Here is a 711-nt window from a genome sequence, read left to right on the forward strand (position 1 = left end):
AGCATTAGGAGAAATTCCTAATGTAAATGATGAGTTGATGGGTGCAGCAAACCAACATGGCACATGTATACCTATGTAACAAACCTGTACGTTGTGCACATGTACCCTAGAACTTAAAGTATAATAAAAATAAAAAAGTATAATTTGATTGTTTGTAATACAAAGGATAAATACTTGAGGTGCTGGGTACCCCATTTACCTTGATATGATTATTATACATTGTAGTCCTGTATCAAAATATCTTATGTACCCCATAAATATAAATACCTACTATATACCCACAAAAATTAAAAGTTAAAACTTTTTGAAAAAAAGGAGAATGGGACACAAACAGGCACAGGGAGAAGATCACATGAAGATACCAGAAGAAAATGGCCAACTACAAGCTGACAATAATTACCCTCAGAAGAAATCAAACCTGTCAACACTCGTTCTTGGACTTCTGCAAAGCCACTTTTGCCAAATGAAGTAACATTCACAGGTTTTGGCAATTAGGACATGAACATATCTTTTGAGAGGCTACCATTCAGCCCACTACAGCTGTTTGTAAAAAGAAGCAAGCCTCCTGATGGAAGTAAATGTTACCTTCTCAAGAAAATAAATAAACAAGACAAAAAACACCCATTCCAATGTATAGGAAATACTGGAAACAGAATACTACAAGGATGTAATAAAAATTACATCTTTTACAGCCTGCGCCCTCTCCTGCCC

General features: G+C 35.4%; 1 protein-coding gene across 3 annotated transcripts in view; it reads left to right on the forward strand.

The window, feature by feature from the left end:
- Positions 1–711, forward strand: part of FCHSD2 (FCH and double SH3 domains 2) — a 338593-nt gene that overhangs the window by 251032 nt on the left and 86850 nt on the right. The gene's annotated exons all lie outside the window — the stretch shown is intronic.

Source organism: Colobus angolensis, unplaced genomic scaffold (assembly GCF_000951035.1).
Source record: "Colobus angolensis palliatus isolate OR3802 unplaced genomic scaffold, Cang.pa_1.0 Scaffold355, whole genome shotgun sequence".
Lineage (NCBI taxonomy): Eukaryota > Metazoa > Chordata > Mammalia > Primates > Cercopithecidae > Colobus > Colobus angolensis.